The sequence below is a fragment of the Porites lutea genome, chromosome 12, assembly GCF_958299795.1.
Source record: "Porites lutea chromosome 12, jaPorLute2.1, whole genome shotgun sequence".
Lineage (NCBI taxonomy): Eukaryota > Metazoa > Cnidaria > Anthozoa > Scleractinia > Poritidae > Porites > Porites lutea.
The window spans coordinates 12,205,909-12,225,050 of NC_133212.1; positions in this window are offsets into that span (position 1 = coordinate 12,205,909).

Below are 19,142 nucleotides of genomic sequence, written 5' to 3' on the forward strand. Positions count from 1 at the left end.
AAGGGTTACAAGAGGTTACAAGAAGTTACAGGAGGTTACAGAGGATTACACGGGGTTACAAGGGGTTTCAAGGGGTTACAGGGGAGTGCAAGAAGTTACAGGGGGTTACCAGATGTTACAGGAGGTTACATGGGGTTACAAGAGCTTACAGAGGGTTACAAGGGGTTACCGGGGTTTACAAGGTGTTGCAGGGGGGTTACAGGGGGTTACTAGGGGTTACAGAAGGCTACAGGGGTTAAAAGGGGTTACATGAGGTTACATGCGGTTACAAGAGTTTACAGGGGGTAACATTTGGTTACAGAGGGCACCAAAGGGTTACAGGGGCTTAGAAGACGCTACAAAGGAATACAAGCGATTACAGAAGGTTACAATGGATTACAGGGGTTTACAAGGGGTTACAGTGGGTTACAAGGGACTATCGAAGGTTAGAGGGGGTTACAAGGGGTTACAGGAGGTTATATGGGGTTACAGAGGGTTACAATTGGTTACAGGGGTTCACAAGGTGTTAAAGGGTGTTACAGAGGGTTACAATAGGTTACAGGGGTTATAAGGGGTTACAAGGGTTTACAGAGGATTACAAAGGGTTACAGGGGATTACATGGGGTTACAGAAGGTTACAAGGGGTTTTAAAGGGTTTCAGGGGGTTACAAGAGGCTACCTGGGGTTACAAGGGGTTACAGAGGGTATTAAGAGGTTACAGGGGGTTACAAGGGGTTATAAAGGCTTACAAGGGGTTACAGAAGGTTACAAGGGTTACAGGAGGTTACAGGGGGTTACAAGTGGTTACCAGGGGTTACAGGGGGTTACAGTTCGTTACAAGGGTTTAGAAGCGATTACAGAGGGTTGCAAGAGGTTACAGAAGGCTACAAGGGGTTACCGGGGGTATCAGGGGTTACAAGGGGTTACAGAGGGTTAGAAGGGGTTAGTGGGGGTTACAAGGGGTTAGAAGCGCTTACAGAGGGTTGCAAGAGGTTACAGAAGGTAACAAGGCGTTACCGGGGGTTTCAGGGGATATAAGGGGTTACAGGGGGTTACAAGGGGTTACAAGGGGCTACAGTAGGTTACCTGGGGTTACAAGAGGTTACAGGGGGTTACAAGGGGTTACAGAGGGTTACGGGGGGTTTCAAGGGATTACAGGGGGTTACAGGAGGTTACAGGGCGTTAGAAAGGGTTGCAGAGGGTTACAAAGGGTTACAGGAGGTTACAAGCGGTTACAGGAGGTTACAGAGGATTACATGGGGTTACATGGGGCTACATAGGGCTACAAGGGGTTTCAAAGGGGTTACAGGGGACTGCAAGAAGTTACAGGGGGTTACAAGATTTTACAGGAGGTTACATGGGGTTACAAGAGCTTACAGAGGGTTACAAGAAGTTACCTGGGTTTACAAGGCGTTAAAGGGGGTTACGGTGGGTTACAAGGGGTTACAGAAGGTTACAGGGGGTTAAGAGAGGTTACAGGAGGTTACATGGGGTAACAGGGGTTTACAGGAGGTAACAGGGTGTACAAGGGCTTGCAGAGGGTTACAAAGGGTTACAAGGGGTTACAGGGGGCGACAGGAGTTTACAGAGGATTACACGGGGTTACATGGAGTTACAGAGGGTTGGAAGGGGTTTTGAGGGGTTACAGAGGAGTGCAAGAAGTTACAGGAGGTTAGAAGATTTTACAGGAGGTTACATGGGGTTACAAGAGCTCACAGAGGGTTACAAGGGGTTACCGGGATTTACAAGGTGTTGCAGGGGGTTACAGTGGGTTACAAGGGGTTACAGAAGGTTACAGGGGATTAAAAGGGGTTACAGGAGGTTACATGGGGTTACAAGAGGTTACAGGGGGTAACATTTGGTTACAGAGGGTACCAACGGGTTACAGAGGGTTACAACGGCTTACAGAGGGTTAGAAGGGGTTACAAGAGGTTACTGGGGTTAACAAGAGGTTACAGGAGGTTAGAGAGGGTTACAAGGGCTTACAGGGGTTTCAAGGGGTTACAGCGGGTTACAAGGGGTGACAGGGGGCTACTGGGTAATGCAAGAGGTTACAGAGGGTTACAAGGGGTTGCAATGGCTTACAGGGGTTTAAAAGGGGTTACAGGAGGTTACATGGTGTTACAAGGGGGGGTTAAAGGATGTTATAGGGGATTACAAGGGGTTTTATGGAGTTAGAGATGGTTGCAAGGGGTTACAGGGGGTTACAAGGGGTTATAAGTACTTACAGAGGGTTACAAGGGGTTACAGGAAGCTACCGAGGGTTACAAGGGGTTGAAGGGAGTTACAAGAGGTTACAGGGGGTAACAAGTGGTTACAGGAGGTTGCTGGAGGTTACAAGGGCTTACGGGGGGTTACAGGGCATTACAGTGGGTTTCAGCGGTTACAAGGAGTTAAGGGGGTTACAGGGACTACAATGGGCTGCAGGAGGTTACAGAAGGTTACAAGGGGTTACAGAGGGTTACAAGGCGTTACCGGGAGTGACAGGGGATTTCAAGGAGTTACAGGAGGTCAAAGGGGGGTTACAAGAGGTTACAGGGTGTTACAAGGGGTTACCGAAGAGCGGCGGTAAGGCAAAATCAACGTCGGGCGAGAGTACGAAAAAACGGCTATCGATCGTTCCTGGCCTGGAACGGTGCAGTTTTTTTTACGCCACCAGTAGCGAGAGCGCTCTTTCGAGCTACCTTAGTATCCAGCTGTTTACGAGGCGCTTTTCCTCCGGTGGAGTTTCTTGCTGTTTGCTTGGTTCGGGCCATGACTGTGAAACTGATGTTTAGAAGATTAAAGGATCTATGTGAAAACTTGGCAATTTTTATGGCCGCGATTTATCAGGAGGGTGTCGCAAACCGATTGGATATTTAAGAATTGATGTATTTCTGATTGGTTCGGCTTTGGAGACACCCTGCTTTGATTTGCATGCCTTACAATAGACAGTGGGAAGAAAGAAAATTATAATATTCTTTCTTTGTCCTTTTAGTAAGAACATTACTATGTAAATACAAGAAATAATGTTTCCCGAGAGATCAGATTGAAGGTTATAGATTGAAAAGTAATTTCTGTTCTGCAATAATTTAACATAGTACGAGACCTTTCCTTTTTTAAACCTTGACGATAATTCAGACAACCGAGAATGTCCGGTCGCGGGAAAGGAGGTAAAGGCTTGGGCAAAGGTGGTGCTAAGCGTCATCGTAAGATTCTATGCGATAATATCCAAGGAATTACCAAGAAAGGGATCCGTCGTCTCGCTCGCCGTTGGGGTGTAAAGCGAGTTTCTGGACTGATCTACGAGGATACACGCGGTGTTCTGAACGTTTTCCTTGAGAACGTTATCCGCGATGCCGTGACCTACACCGAGCACGCCAAGCGTAAGACCGTTACAGACATGGACGTAGTATACGCTCTGAAACGACAAGGACGTACTCTGTACGGTTTTGGGGGTTAGAAAACACTGTGATCCCTGATCAGCACTTAAACCAACGGCTCTTTTAGGAGCCAACAAATGTATGAAAAGCTCTGACCAATACGTGATAAGAGAATTTGTTTTCATTATCATCATTGCTGAAGGTTTATACACATATCAACAAGTCAACATACACCTGAAATCGCCTCAGCCCTTTATTTACTTCGTGCGTCCACGCGATTTTTTTGAAGTGACTTTACAGCAGCGCAGTCGTTACTTATACAGGGAATTTATCTTTTCCCTTCTAGATTAGCCTCAGCTCTTTGCGGGGCATACATTACTGTAAAGCGTTTGTCTTTAGTTAGTGAATAAACTGTTGTTGTACGTTACTGTTGTCGCAGAATTAAGATAGCAAGACGGTTTGTGTCGTTTACCGACGACGGTTTATAACTGTGTTAGTTTATTTTACGTAAACAGCTTGTGTCCTCAAGGAAATCACGAGGATCTCTTGTAATTTTGACGCAAAGAAAACAGTATTTCAAGCTCAGTGGTAGCAGCAATGTTTGTTCCCGGTTGGTAGGAATGCGATTAAGTGTGTACTCGTTTAAAAAGAGCAGAAAGTTGTTCGATTGTCGCTTGGTATGTACCTCGAATTTCGTATAAAAACCTGTTGGAAACAGCGCGAATGAAAACTGCATAAAAAGCAAACGCAATTTCAACTTTCATGATATAATCCCATCAGTCTTTAAGACTGGTTTCAGTTTCAAGCAATGCTGTGGTTGCTGTTGTTTCTTTCTTACATGCGATAGCCGAAATAGCGCTAAATATGCTTTGGTATACGCATTTATGAACAAAACTAGGAACATGGAACCATGCAAAAACAAATAGAAATAGTGAGTTTCCGCGAGACCTAATTATTTGCGGCTAAGTATCCATCCAGTTATTAACCCCAAACTTAGACGGCGAATACTATTTGGGGGGTACATTACAAATTTATATCGTGATTGGTCATGACTTTATTCTAGACTTGGTGGCTCCTAAAAGAGCCGTTTGTATTTATGGTTGTTGCCGTCGCTTAGTGTTGTTTCTTCTGTCCTTTTAGGTAGTAATACTGCCTGAATGTTGGGAAGAACACCGCTTGAGAGATGGTGACACCGGCAAGGAGTTTGTTTAATTCTTCGTCATTTCGCACAGCCAACTGGAGGTGACGAGGAATGATTCTTGACTTCTTGTTGTCGCGTGCTGCGTTTACTGCTAACTCGAGGATCTCAGCACTCAGATACTCAAGTACGGCAGCCAAGTACACGGGAGTACCGGCTCCGACGCGTTCAGCGTAGTTGCCTTTACGAAGAAGGCGATGGATGCGACCAACAGGAAACTGTAGACCTGCCCTGGAAGAACGAGTCTTTGACTTGGTGCCCTGGGCCTTACCTTTTCCTCGTCCGGTCATTTTGTCGAGTAACTCGTATCTTAATTTAGTTTAAGTTTCACGAGACTGTTTTCCAAGACATAACTTCGGTCGCCATAGTTTATCACGCGCGGACTGCGTTTCGTGGATCAGATTGCACCAATCAAAAGTCTAACATTGGCTCATGTAAAGAAACTCTAACCTCGCAATTGTTCTCTTTGTGTCGATTTGCGGCACGCTCTATTGTTTACACCGAGAAAAAAAACACCAATCACCGACTAGAACTTGCGATCCGCATATTAATTGATCCTATTGAATTTGGCAAGATAAATAGAAACTGTGATATCCCGAATTACCAAACTCGATTTCGAAAAGGCAGAGATATCTTTCTTTACCATGGCACCTAAACCAACTGCAGCTAAAAAAGGGGAGAAGAGCGGCGGTAAGGCAAAATCCACGTCGGGCGACAGTACGAAAAAACGGCGATCGAAACGGCAGGAGAGTTATGCGATCTACATCTACAAAGTGTTAAAGCAGGTACATCCTGACACCGGAATCTCCAGCAAAGCAATGGGTATCATGAACTCTTTCGTGAACGATATCTTTGAGAGCATTGCTACAGAATCCTCCCGTCTAGCCCACTACAACAAGAAGTCCACTATCAGCTCCTGCGAGATTCAGACAACCATCAGACTGCTCTTTCCAGGAGAACTCGCAAAGCACGCAGTCAGTGAGGCCGACACGAAGTACACTAGTAGCAAGTGAAGTCCATTCTTCCATACCAGATCTAAACAACGGCTCTTTTAGGAGCCACCAAATGTCAAAAAAAAGCAATGATCAACACAGTTTCTTATAGTTTTCAATCGTCATTATAAACCCCGACACTTTTCGCACACTTGCTCCCATTAAAAAAATTTCAATGAACGAACAAATCATTCCTCTATTTCCCCGTTTAACTTTACTTTTTACATAAAAAAAGATAAAACTTTTAAAAGATGATTTTTATGTAAGCAAAGAGAAAAGAAGAAAAAAAGAAAGAAATAAACGATTGCTTGGCTGACAACACGCACCGAACCCAACAGTTTCCGCAGGATCTCCTTCCCAGCGCGATGACCACTGCACCACGCCAGAGAATAAACTGATGTAGTTTGTAAAACAACGTTACTTTAAAGTGTTACAGGCATGAACAGGTCATGTCGGTACTGCACTTGAGAACAAGAGAACGGTTTAGCAGGCTGCAAATATATATTTTCCGGGATGTAAGGGTTTTAATACTTCAAATCAGTTAAGCGGGAGGGATTCTTACTTTTGAATATTGGTGTTTACGGTAGTTTTCATTACCCGGGTACCTGATATCTAGTTTCTTAACTAAGGTGCATGTACTGACCACTTCGAATAAAAAGTGTTTATCTTATCTGATCTGATCTGATCTTATGGAGTGGCTTTTGTTTACTCTTTTAAGGCGTCTCTCAGCCGCGGTTCAAGTAACCTTCTGCTCAACAAAAACGAAATCAGTTTCGGCAAAGGAGAAATAAATACTGTGCTATAGGTGAAGGTGACCTAAGGTCAACATACTAGAGGTGATATTGGTGATGACTTTTCTTTATTTGGTGGCTACTAAAGGAGCCGGTAGTTGAATAAGTGGGCGAGTATTACTTGCCACTGACTTTCTTGCTGGCTGATTTTTTAACCGAGGCTTTGCTTTCTTTCGCTTTCTTAGGCAACGGCTTCTTTGTGGCAGTCTTCTTTGGCACTAGAGGTGTCTTCTTCTTGCTGCTGGAAACTTTCTTACCCGGCGATTTCTTGGTTTTCTCGGCTGGTTTGCGGGCGGTCTTTTCTTTCGCGGCGACCTTCTTTAGTTTTGGTTTGTTGGCTGGATCGGCGGTTTTGGTCTTCTTCGCCGGGTCTTTGGCTGCCTGTGCTTTCTTTACTTCTTTGTTGACCTTGAAAGAACCTGAAGCTCCGGACTCTTTGGTGTTGATAAATTGACCACTCTCCACGCCTCTCTTAAGAGCCATTTTAATAAAAATGACTTGCTTTTTCTCCCACTTTGAAGTGGTTCTTAACGTACTTGTCGACAGCTTGACGCGAAGAACCATTACGATCTCTCAGGGCGTGAAGGGCTTGTAAGATCACTTCTGCATACTTAGGGTGTTCGGCCGGCTGTTTAGAAGTTTTCTTCTGGGTGCTTTTGGCAGACATGTCTCGTTATAGTCTCCACAGCGATAGCTAATGTTGGTTACTTGCGCAACTCTTTTCTTAAGTTGTTATAGCGGACCGCAGAGGGATCAGTTACTACTGATCGCGATAGATCTGTTACCTCTAAGACGTTTGCTAAGTCCTTTGAAAATGAGATTGATTGTAAACGTCAACTTAGGAAGACAGGCAGAGAGATTAACTGAACGAAAAAGGAGATGTTGAACGCAATCACTAATTTTTTGGTAAGCTTAGAGATACTAGTACTCTACGGTGTCCTGTGCAGCACTTTTGTTGTGTGTATTATCGCAAAAAACCTGTAACGGCGTAGAGTATGAGAATTATCTCTGTCTCATTTCACTAGTAACTAATAAAGAAATAAGTAGAGACAAGGTAAGAAGTAGTTTATTGGTCATTAACTTTTATTGTCAGGTGGTGGCTCCTAAAGGAGCCGTTTGTAATGTGAGATTGTCAGAACCGAGCTGAGCTGTATGCACGTTCGTCCCGGATCCTACGAGCCAACTGGATATCTTTAGGGATGATGGTGACACGTTTAGCGTGAATGGCGCAAGGGTTAGTGTCCTCGAAAAGACCGACCAGGTAGGTTTCGCTAGCCAATTAAAGAGCCAGCATGGCTGAGCTTAGAAAGCGCAAGTCGGACTTCAAATCCTCAGCGATTTCTCGAACAAGACGCTGAAACGGTAACTTGCGAATCAGCAACTCGGTGGACTTCTGATAACGACGGATCTCTATGAGGGCCAATGTTCCTGGCCTATAACGGTGTGGGTTTTTCACGCCACCGAAGCAGGAGCGCCATTTCGAGCTGCCTTAGTTGCCAGCTGTTTTCGAGGCGCTTTTCCTCCGGTGGACCATCTCGGTGTTTGCTTGGATCGGGCCATGACTGTGAAAGCTATAATTGGAAAGCTTAAGTCTTGAAATAAGCCAAAAATTTGAATTAAGGATTCTGGAAAGCCAAAATCTTGAGATCGGCTAAGATCTTGAATTCAGGATTTTGGCAAGCTAAAATCGTGAAATCAGCGATGATCGTGAATTCATGATTTTACAAAGCTAAAATCTTGAAATCGGTAAAAATCTTGAATTCAGGATTTTGAAAAGCTAAAATGTTGAAATCGGTTAAGGTCTTGAATTCAGGATTTTTGAAACGTAAAATCTTGAAATCAACCGAAATCTTTAATTCAGGATTTTTTAAAGCTAAAATCTTGAAATCAGCCAAACTCTTATATTCAGGATTTTGGAAAGCTAAAATCTTGAAATCGGCCAAAATCTTCAATTCAGGATTTTCGAAAGCTAACATGTAGAAATCCACCAAAACATTGAATTCAGGATTTTGGAAAGTTTAAATCATGAAATTGACCAAAATCATGAATTCAGCAGTTTGGAAAACAAAAATCTTGAAATCGGCCAAAAACTTGAATTCAGGATTTTGGAAAGTTAAGATCTTGAAATCAGCCAAAATCTTGAATGCAGGATTTTGCAAAGCTAAAATCTTGAAATCGGCTAAGATCTTCAATTCAGGATTTTGGAAAGATAAATTTTGAAAGCAGTCAAAATCTAGAATTTAAGATTTTAGAAAGCTAAAATCTTAAAATCGGCTAAGATCTTGAATTCAGGATTTTAGAAAGCTAACATCTTAAAATCGGCCAAAATCTTGAATTCAGGATATTGGAAAGCTAAAATATTGAAATCCGCCAAAATCTTCTATTCAGGATTTTGGAAAGCTAAACTCTTCAAGGCGGCGAAAATCTTAATTTCACGGTATTAGAGAGCTAAAATCTTGAAATCGGCCAAAATCTTCTATTCAGGATTTTGGAAAGCTAAACTCTTCAAGGCGGCGAAAATCTTAATTTCACGGTATTAGAGAGCTAAAATCTTGAAATCGGTCAAAATCTTGAATTCTCGATTTTGGAAAGCTAAAATTTTAAAATCGGACAAAATCTAAAATTCGAGAATTTTGAAAAGCTAAAATCCTGAAATAGGGCAAAATCTGAAATTCCAGGATTTTGGAAAACTAAAATTTTGAAATCGGCCAAAGTCATGAATTCAGGATTTTTGCCCATTTGAGGATTTTAGCTTTCGAAAATCCTGAAATCAAGATGTAGGCTGATTTGAAGAGTTTAGCTTTCCAAAATCCAGAATTCAAGATCTTGGCCTATTTCAAGATTGTAGCTATCCAAAGCCCTGAATTCAATAGTTTAGTCGAGTTCAAGATTTTAGCTTTCCAAAATCCAGAATTCAAGATTTTGGCTGATTAGAAGATTTTAGCTTTCCAAAATCCTGAATTCCAGATTTTGGCCGATTTCAAGATTTTAGCTTTCCAAAATCCTCAATTCAAGATCCTCGCCGACTTCAAAATTTTAGCTATCCAAAATCCAAAATTCAAGATTTTTGCCGATTTCAAGATTTTACCTTTCTAAAATACTCAATTCAACATTCTGGCCGACTTCAAAATTTTAGCTTTCCAAAATCCAGAATTCAAGATTGTGGCCGATTTCAAGATTTGACCTTTCCAAAATCCAGAATTCAGGATTTTAGCCGAGTTCAAGATTCTCGCCAACCAAAATCCTGAACTCAAGATTTTGGCCGAGTTCAAGATTTTAGCTTTCGAAAATCCTGAATTCCAGATTTTGGCCCATTTCAAGATTTTTGCTTTCCAAATCCTGAATTCAAGTTTTTAGCTTTCCAAAATCCTGAATTAAAGATTTTGGCCAATTTCAAGATTTTAACTTCCCCAAATTATGAATTCAATATTTTAAGATTGTAGCTTTCCAAAATCCTAAATTCAAGATTGTGGCCGATTTCAAGATTTTAGCTTTCCAAAATCCTGAATTCAAGATTTTGGCCGTTTCCAAGATTTGAACTTTCCATAATCGTGATTTCAAGATTTTGGTCGACTTCAAGATTTTAACTTTCCAAAATCCTGAATTCAAAAATATAGCTTTGCAAAATCCTGAATTCAAGACTTTGGCCGATTTTATGATTTTAGCTTTCCAAAATACTGAATTCAAGAATTTGGCCAATTTCAAGATTTTTGCTTTAAAAAATCCTGAATTCAAGATTTTGGCCGAGTTCAAAATTTTAGCTTTCCAAAATCCTGAATTCAAGATTTCAGCTTTCCAAAATCCTGAATTAAAGATTTTGAGCGAGTTCAAGATCTTAGCTTTCGAAAATACTGAACTCGAGATTTAGGTCCATTTCAAGATTTTAACTTTCTCAAATCATGAATTCAAGATATTGGCCGGTTTCAAAAGTGTAGCTTTCCAAAATCCTGAATTCAAGATTGTGGCCGATTTCAAGATTTTAGCTTTCCAAAATCCTGAATTCAAGATTTTGGCCGTCTTTAAGATTTGATCTTTCCCAAGTCGTGAATTCAAGATTTTGGCCGATTTCAAGATTTTAGCTTTCCAAAATCCTGAGTTAAAGAATATGGCTTTCTAAAATCTTGATTTTAAGATTTTGGCCAATTTGAAGATTGTATCTTTCCAAAATCCTGAACTCAGGATTTTAGCCGAGTTCAAGATTATAGCTTTCCAAAATCCTGAATTCAAGATTTTGGCCGAGTTCAAGATTTTAGCTTTCGAAAATCCTGAATTCCAGATTTTGGCCCATTTCAAGATTTTAGCTTTCCATATACCTGAATTCAAGATTTTGGCCAATTACAAGATTTAGGCTCTCAAAAATCGTGAATTCAAGATTTTGGCACATTTGAAGATTTTAGCCTTCCAAAATACAGAATTTAAGATCTTGGCCGATTTCAAGATTGTAGCTTTCAAAAATCCTGAATTCAAGATTTTGGCCGACTTAAAGATTTTAGCTTTCCGAAATGCTGAATTGAAGAGTTTGGCCGATTTTAAGAGTTTAGCTTTCCGAAATCCTGAATTTAAGAATGTGGCTGATTTGAATATTTTAGGTTTCCAAAATCCTGAATTCAAGATCTTGGCCGAGTTCAAGATTTTAGCTCTCCAAAATCCTGAATTCAAGGTTTTGCCCGATTTGAAGATTTTAGCTTTCCAAAATCCTCAATTCAAGATTCTTGCCGACTTTAAGATTTTACCTTTCCAAAATCCAGAATTCAAGATTTTGGCCGCTTTAAAAATTTTAGTTTTCCAAAATCCTGAATTCAAGATTTTAGCCTAGTTCAAGATTCTAGCTTTCCAAAATCCTGAATTCAAGATTTCGGCCGAGTTCAAGATTTTAGCTCGTCAAAATTTAGATTTTAGGATTTTCGCGGAATTCGAGATTTTAGCTTTCTAAAATCCTGAATTCATAATTTGGGCCGAGTTTAAGATTTTATGTTTCCAAAATCCTGAATTTAAGAATGTGGCTGATTTGAATATTTTAGCTTTCCAAAATCCTGAATACAAGATTTTGGCCGATTTCAAGATTTTAGCTTTCCAAAATCCTGAATTCAAGGTTTTGGCCGATTTCAAGATTTTAGCTTTCCAAAATCCTGAATTCAAGATTTTGGCCGATTTCAAGATTTTAGCTTTCCAAAATCCTGAATTCAAGGTTTTGGCCGATTTCAAGATTTTAGCTTTCCAAAATCCTGAATTCAAGATTTTGGCCGATTTCAAAGTTTTAGCTTTCCAAAATCATGAATTCAAGATTTTGGCCGATACCAAGATTTTAGCTTTCCGAAATCCAGAATTAGAGATTTTCCGAATTTCAAGATCCTACCTTTCCAAAATCCTGAATTCAAGATTTTGGCCCATTTCAAGATTTTAGCTTTCCAAAATCCTAAATTTAAGATTTTAGCCGATTTCAAGATCTTAGCGTTCCAAAATGCCGAATTCCATATTCTGGCCCATTTGAAGATTTTAGCTTTCCATAATCCTGAATTCAAGATCTTGGCCAATTTCAAGATTTTAGCTTTCCAAAATCCTGAATTCAAGATTTTGCCGTATTTCAAGATTTTAGCTTTCCAAAATCCTGAATTTAAGACTATGGCCGATTTCAAGATTTTAGCTTTCCAAAATCCTGAATTCAAGATTTTGGCCGTTTTTTAGCCGATTTCAAGATTTTAGCTTTCCAAAATCCTGAATTCAAGATTTTGGCCGTTTTGAAGATTTTAGCTTTCCAAAATCCTGAATTCAAGATTTTAGCCGATTTCAAGATCTTAGCGTTCCTAAATGCTGAATTCCATATCCTGGCCCATTTGAAGATTTTAGCTTTCCATAATACTGAATTCAAGATCTTGGCCAATTTCAAGATTTTAGCTTTCCAAAATCCTGAATTCAAGATTTTGCCCTATTTCAAGATTTTAGCTTTCCAAAATCCTGAATTTAAGATTTTGCCCTATTTCAAGATTTTAGCTTTCCAAAATCCTGAATTTAAGATTATGGCCGATTTCAAGATTTTAGCTTTCCAAAATCCTGAATTCAAGATTTTAGCCGATTTCAAGATTTTAGCTTTCAAAAATCCTGAATTCAAGATTTTGGCCGTTTTGAAAATTTTAGCTTTTCAAAATCCTGAATTCAAGATTTTGGTCGATTTGAATATTTTCGCTTTCCAAAATCCTGAATTCAAGATTTCGGCCGATCTCAAGATTTTAGCTTTCCAAGATCCTGAATTCAGGATTTTGGGCGGTTTTAAGATTTTAGCTTTCCAAAATCCTGAATTCAAGATTTTTTGCCGAATTATAGATTTTAGCTTTCCAAAATCCTGAATTCAAGATTTTGCCCATTTTGAAAATTTTAGCTTTTCAAAATCCTGAATTCAAGATTTTGGTCGATTTGAATATTTTCGCTTTCCAAAATCCTGAATTCAAGATTTCGGCCGATCTCAAGATTTTAGCTTTCCAAGATCCTGAATTCAGGATTTTGGGCGGTTTTAAGATTTTAGCTTTCCAAAATCCTGAATTCAAGATTTTTTGCCGAATTATAGATTTTAGCTTTCCAAAATCCTGAATTCAAGATTTTGCCCATTTTAAGATCCTACCTTTCGAAAAACCTGTATTCAAGATTTTGTGCGATTTTAAAATCTTAGCTTTCCAAAATCCTAAATTCAAAATTTTGGCCGATTTCAAGATTTTAGCTTATCAAAATCCTGAATTCCTTATTATCGCCAATTTCAAGATTTTAGCTTTCCAAGATCCTGAATTCAGGATTTTGGGCGGTTTTAAGATTTTAGCTTTCCAAAATCCTGTATTCAAGATTTTTGCCGAATTATAGATTTTAGCTTTCCAAAATCCTGAATTCAAGATTTTGCCCATTTTAAGATCCTACCTTTCGAAAAACCTGTATTCAAGATTTTGTGCGATTTTAAAATCTTAGCTTTCCAAAATCCTAAATTCAAAATTTTGGCCGAGTTCAAGGTTTTAGCTTATCAAAATCCTGAATTCCTTATTATCGCCAATTTCAAGATTTTAGCTTTCCAATATCCTCAATTCAATATTTTGGCCGATTTTAAGATTTAAGCTTTCGAAAATCCTGATTTCAAGATTATGGCCGATTTTAAGATTTTAACATTCCAATTGCTGAATTCAAGATTTCGGCCGATTTCGAGATTTTAGCATTCCAAAATCCTGAATTCAAGATTTTGGCCGATTTCAAGCTTTTAGCTTTCCAAAATCCTGAATTCAAGATTTTGGCCGATATCAAGATTTTAGCTTTCCAAAATCCTGAATTCAAGATTTTGGCCGATATCCAGATTTTAGCTTTCCGAAATCCAGCATTCAAGATTTTCCCCATTTCAAGATCCTAGCTTTCCAAAATCCTGAATTCAATATTTTGGCCGATTTCAGGATTGTAGCTTTCCGAAATCCTGAATTCAAGATTTTGGCCGTTTTCAAGATTTTAGCTTTCCAAAATCGTAAATTCCAGATTTTGGCTGATTTCAAGATCTTAGCTTTCCAAAATCCTGAATTCAAGATTTTGGCCGATTTCAAGATTTTAGCTTTCCAAAATCCTGAATTCAAGTTTTTGCCCGATTTCAAGATTTTAGCTTTCCAAAATCCTGAATTCAAGATTTTGGACGATTTCAAGATTTTAGCTTTCAAAAATAATCAAATCAAGATTTTGGCCGTTTTTAAGATCTTAGCCTTCCAAAATCCTGAATTCAAGATTTTAGCCGATTTGAAGAATTTAGCTTTGCAAAATCCTGAATTGAAGATTTTGGTTGATTTCAAGGTTTTACCTTTCCAAAATACAGAATTCAAGATTTATCCCATTTTAAGATCCTAGCTTTCCAGCATCCTGAATTCAAGATTTCGGCCTATTTCATGATTTTCGCTTTCCAAAATCCTGAATTCAATATTTTGGCCCATTTTAAGATTTTAGCTTTCTAAAATCCTGAATTAGAGATTTTAGCCGATTTCAAGATTTTAGCTTTCCAAAATGCTGAATTCCAGATTCTGGCCCATTTGAAGATTTTAGCTTTCCAAAATCCTGAATTCAAGATTTTGGACGATTTCAAGATTTTCGCATTCCAAAAACCTGTATTCAAGATTTTCGCCGATTTCAAGATTTTCGCTTTCGAAAATCCTGAATTCAAGATTTTCGCCGATTTCAAGATTTTAGCTTTCCAAAATCCTGAATTGAAGATTTTGGCCGATTTCAAGATTTTAGCTTTCCAAAATGCTGACATCCAGATTTTGGCCGATTTCAAGATTTTAGCTTTCCAAAATCCTGAATTCAAGATTTAGGCCGATTTCAAGATTTTAGCTTTCCAAAATCCTAAATTCCAGATTTTGGCCGATTTCAAGATTTTAGCTTTCCAAAATCCTGAATTGAAGATTTTGGCCGATTTCAAGATTTTAACATTCCAAATGCTGAATTCCAGGTTTTGGCCGATTTCAAGATTTTAGCTTGCCAAAATCCTAAATTCAAGACTTTGGCCGATTTCAAGATTTTAGCTTTTCAAAATCCTGAATTCAAGATTTTTGCCGATTTCACGATGTTAGCTTTCCAAAATCCTGAATTCAAGATTTTGGCCGATTTCAAGATTTTAGCTTTCCAAAATCCTGAATTCAAGATTTTTGCCGATTTCAAGATTTTAACATTGCAAAATCCTGAATTCAAGATTTTAACCGATATCAAGATTTTAGTTTTCCGAAATCCAGAATTCAAGATTTTGCCCATTTCAAGATCCTAGCTTTCCAAAATCCTGAATTCAAGATTTTAGTTTTCCAAAATCCTGAATTCAAGATTTTCCCCGTTTTCAAGATTTTAGCTTTCCAAAATCCTAAATTCCAGATTTTGGCTGATTTCAAGATCTTAGGTATCCAAAATCCTGAATTCAAGATTTTTGCCGATTTCAAGATTTTAGCTTTCCAAAATCCTGAATTCAAGATTTTGGCCGATTTCAAGAATTTAGCTTTCCAAATTCCTGAATTGAAGATTTCGGCCGATTTCAAGGTTTTACCTTTCCAAAATAGAGAATTCAAGATTTTGCCCATGTCAAGATCTTAGCTTTCCAGCATCCTGAATTCAAGATTTTGGCCTATTTCATGATTTTAGCTTTCCAAAATCCTCAATTCAATATTTTGACCCATTTCAAGATTTTAGCTTTCTAAAATCCTGAATTAGAGATTTTAGCCGATTTCAAGATTTTAGCTTTCCAAAATGCTGAATCCAAGATTCTGGCCCATTTGAAGACTTTAGCTTTCCAAAATCCTGAATTCAAGATTTTGGCCGATTTCAAGCTTTTCGCATTCCAAAAACCTGTATTCAAGATTTTCGCCGATTTCAAGATTTTCGCTTTCCAAAATCCTGAATTCTAGATTTTCGCCGATTTCAAGATTGTAGCTTTCCAAAATCCTGAATTAAAGATTTTGGCCGTTTTCAAGATTTTAGCTTTACAAAATCCTAAATTCCAGATTTTGGCTGATTTCAAGATTTTAGCTTTCCAAAATCCTGAATTCAAGATTTTGGCCGATTTCAAGATTTTAGCTCTCCAAAATAATCAATTCAAGATTTTGGCCGTTTTTAAGATCTTAGCTTCCCAAAATCCTGAATTCAAGATTTTGCCCGATTTCAAGATTTTAGCATTACAAAATCCTGAACTCCAGGTTTTGGCCGATTTCAAGATTTTAGCTTGCCAAAATCCTGAATTCAAGATTTTCGCCGATTTCAAGATTTTAGCTTTCCAAAAACCTGAATTCAAGTTTTTGACGATTTCAAGATTTTAACATTCCAAATGCTGAATTCAAGATTTCGGCCGATTTCAAGATTTTATTATTCCAAAATCCTGAATTCAAGATTTTGGCTGATTTCAAGATTTTAGCTTTCCAAAATCCCGAATTCAAGATTTTTCCCGATTTCAAGATGTTAACTTTCCAAAATCCTGAATTCAAGATTTTGGCCGATTTCAAGATTTTAGCTTTCCAAAATCCTGAATTCAAGATTTTGGCCGTTTTCAAGATTTTAGCTTTCCAAAATCCTGAATTCAAGATTTTGCCCATTTCAAGATCTTAGCTTTCCGAAATCCTGAATTCAAGATTTGGCCGATTTCAAGATTTTACCTTACCAAAATCCTGAATTCAAAATTTTTGCCGATTTCAAGATTTTAACATTCCAAAATCCTGAATTCAGGATTTTAACTGATATCAAGATTTTAGCTTTCCGAAATCCAGAATTCAAGATTTTGCCCATTTCAAGATTTTAGCTTTCCAAAATCCTGAATTCAAGATTTTGCCCATTTCAAGATTTTAGCTTTCCAAAATCCTCAATTCAAGATTTTGCCCGATTTCAAGATTTTAGCTTTCCAAAATCCTCAATTCAAGATTTTGGCCGATTTCAAGATTTTAGCATTGCAAAATCATGAATTCAAGATTTTGGCCGATTTCAAGAATTTGGCTATGCAAAATCATGAATTGAAGATTTTGGCCGATTTCAAGATTTTAGCTTTCCAAAATCCTGAATTCAAGATTTTGCCCATTTCAAGATCCTAGCCTTCCAAAATACGGAATTCAAGATTTTGGCCGATTTCGAGAGTTTAGATTTCCAAAACCCTCAACTGAAGATTTTGGCCGATTTCAAGATTTTAGCTTTCCAAAATCCTGAATTCAAAATTTTGGCCGATTTCAAGATTTTAGCTTTCCAATATCCTGAATTCAAGATTTTGGCCGAATTTCAAGATTTTAGCTTTCCAAAATCCTGAATTCAAGATTTTGGCCGATTTCAATATTTTAGCTTTTTAAAATCCTGAATTCAAGATTTTGGCCGATTTCAAGATTTTAATATTCCAAAATCCTAAATTCAAGATTTTGGCCGATTTCAAGATTTTAGCATTCCAAAATCATGAATTTTAAACTTTGGTCGGTTTCAAGATTTTAACTTTCCAAAATCCTGAATTCAAGATTTTCCCAGTTCAAGATCCTAGCTTTACAAAATCCTGAGTTCAAGATTTTGTGCGATTTCAAAATCTTAGCTTTCCAAAATGCTGAATTCAGGATTTTGGCCGATTTTAAGATTTCAACTTTCCAAAATCCTGAAATCAAGATTATGGCCGATTTCAAGATTATAGCTTTCCATAATCCTGAATTCAAGATTTTTGTCGATTTCAAGATTTTAGCTTTCCAAAATCCTGAATTTAAGATTTTGGCCGATTTCAAGATTTTAGCTTTCCAAAATCCGGAATTCAAGAATTTTGCCGATTTCAAGATTTTAGTTTTCCAAAATCCTGAATTCAAGATTTTTGCCCATTTCAAGATTTTAGCTTTCCAAAATGCTGAATTTCAGATTTTTGGTCATTTAAAGATTTAAGCTTTCAAAACTGGTAAATTCAAGATTTTGGACCATTTCAAGATTTTAGCTTTCCAAAATGTTGAATTCAGGATTTTGGCCGATTTGAAGATTTTTGGCTTTCCAAAATCCTCAATTGAAGATTTTTGGGGAGTTCAAGATTTTAGTTTTCCAAAATCCTGAATTCAAGATTTTTGCCCATTTCAAGATTTTAGCTTTCCAAAATGCTGAATTCAAGATTTTGGCCGATTTGAAGATTTTGGCTTTCCAAAATCCTCAATTGAAGATTTTTGGGGAGTTCAAGATTTTAGCCTTCCAAAATCCTGAATTCAAGATTTTGCCCATTTCAAGATCCTAGCCTTCCAAAATACGGAATTCAAGATTTTGGCCAATTTCGAGAGTTTAGCTTTCCCAAACCCTCAACTGAATATTTTAGCCGATTTCAAGATTTTAGCTTTCCAAAATCCTGAATTCAAGATTTTGGCCGATTTCAAGATTTTAGCTTTCCAATATCCTGAATTCAAGATTTTGGCCGAATTTCAAGATTTTAGCTTTCCAAAATCCTGAATTCAAGATTTTGGCCGATTTTAATATTTTAGCTTTTTAAAATCCTGAATTCAAGATTTTGGCCGATTTCAAGATTTTAACATTCCAAAACTCTGAATTCAAGATTTTGGCCGATTTCAAGATTTTAGCATTCCAAAATCCTGAATTTTAAACTTTGGTCGGTATCAAGATTTTAACTTTCCAAAATCCTGAAATCAAGATTTTGCCCATTTCAAGATCCTAGCTTTCCAAAATCCTGAATTTAAGATTTTGTGCGATTTCAAGTCTTTACCTTTCCAAAATCCTGATTTCGAGATTTTGGCCCATTTCAAGGTTTTAGCTTTAAAAATTCCTGAATTCCAGAATTTGCCCGATTTCAAGATTTTACCTTTCCAAAATCCTGAATTCAAGATTTTGGCTGAGTTCAAGATTTTAGCTTTCCAAAATCCTCAATTCAAGATTTGTGCCGATTTCAAGACTTAAGCTTTTCAAAATTCTGAATTCAAGATTTTGGCCAATTGCAAGATTTTAGCTTTCCAAAATCCAGAATTCAAGATTATGCCCATTTCAAGATCATAGCTTTCCAAAATCCGGAATTCAAGATTTTGTGCAATTTCAAAATCTTAGGTTTTCAAAATCCTGACTTCAAGATTTTGGCCGATTTCAAGATTTTAGCTTTCCAAAATACTGAATTCAAGATTTTGGCCGATTTCAAGATTTTAGCTTTCCAAAATCCTGAATTCAAGATTTTGGCCGATGTTAAGATTTTAGCTTTCCAAAATCCTGAATTCAAGATTTTGGCCGATTTCAAGATTTTAGCTTTCCAAAATCCTGAATTCAAGATTTTAGCCGATTTCAAGATTTTACTTTTCCAAAATGCTGAATACGAGACATTGGCCTATTTGAAGACTTT